This window comes from Rhagoletis zephyria, unplaced genomic scaffold (assembly GCF_001687245.7).
Source record: "Rhagoletis zephyria isolate East Lansing unplaced genomic scaffold, Rhagoletis_zephyria_1.1 Rzeph_scaffold_00594, whole genome shotgun sequence".
Lineage (NCBI taxonomy): Eukaryota > Metazoa > Arthropoda > Insecta > Diptera > Tephritidae > Rhagoletis > Rhagoletis zephyria.
The window spans coordinates 77,137-78,396 of NW_016157678.1; positions in this window are offsets into that span (position 1 = coordinate 77,137).

Sequence of the window (1,260 nt, forward strand, 5' to 3'; positions counted from 1 at the left end):
TTTAAATAACGTTTTTGAAATTTAGATTGGAAAGTTATTAAATTTTTATGTTACATTTTTTTAGAGATTAATAATAAGATAATTAAATTAATTATTGTTAGATTTGTTATTATGTTTAATTTTTTTTTTATTACAATTTGTTTGTACCTATTGTGGCTTAGGAACGCATCTGTTGGAAAAATATAAATGCATTACTTCCTGAAATAAGTCAAATAAACAATTAAAACATATTTACCGAAAACTAATTCTATTGTTTTTAGCCCCAGAAGTGGAGCTTTGTTGGCTTTGCCCTCATAATTGTATGAAATGAGTAGAGTGTCGGCAAAAATGCTTCTCAACACGTGTTTCACACAACCCTTAGCGCCCTTCAATTTTAAAATTATGTTCAGCTGGAAAAGATTATAAAATTTATAAATACTAGATATGTACATAAATGCAATTATAAATATAAATGTAAATAATAAAATATAATATATGACTATATAAACGAAATATAAATTAACACCAATCGAAAGATCTTATTTAATATGGTAAAACTGCATCTTTAACTAAAAATCGTCAAAATCTTTCACAGACAAGCAAAATATCATATGTTTACAGAGCGGTAAGTCACAGCAACTGTTATTTGTAGGGGTTAAGGCCTACTACATTATTCGTCTCGCGAAGATGGCAACTCTATAAACTTTGAAGAAATAAGTAATTAAACATACCTTTGCTTGTTGCATACATTTCCTGGTATATATTTTCTTTTGTTCATTCGTGCAACATTTGTGAATTGTAATTCGACATTTTCATTATATTAAATAAATTTAAGAATATAGAAAACGACTTCTATAACTGGTGACCCCGCCGATGAATATGGTCAGTGAAGGAGAAGACAGATTTATGGATGCTGAAAACATGCTGCATTTGGGGCGCCTTGCTGTTAAGCCGCCGCCGTTTTGGAAACCTGATCCACGTCTGTGGTTTGCTCAGGTCGAAGCGCAATTTGCGCGCGCTGGTATCACGACAGACGATACCAAGTACTACACTGTTGTCGCCGAGATCGATTCGGCGATCTTAATGCACGCCAGCGATATTATTGCATCTCCCCCAACTACGGGCAAGTACGAGGCGTTAAAGGAGAGACTACTAGCTGAATTTGGTGAGTCGACAGAGAAAAGGCTTAAGCGACTTTTTGAGTCATGCGAATTAAATGACAAGAAACCGACTACGTTACTACGGGAGATGAAAGATTTGGCACATAATCGATTGGATAAG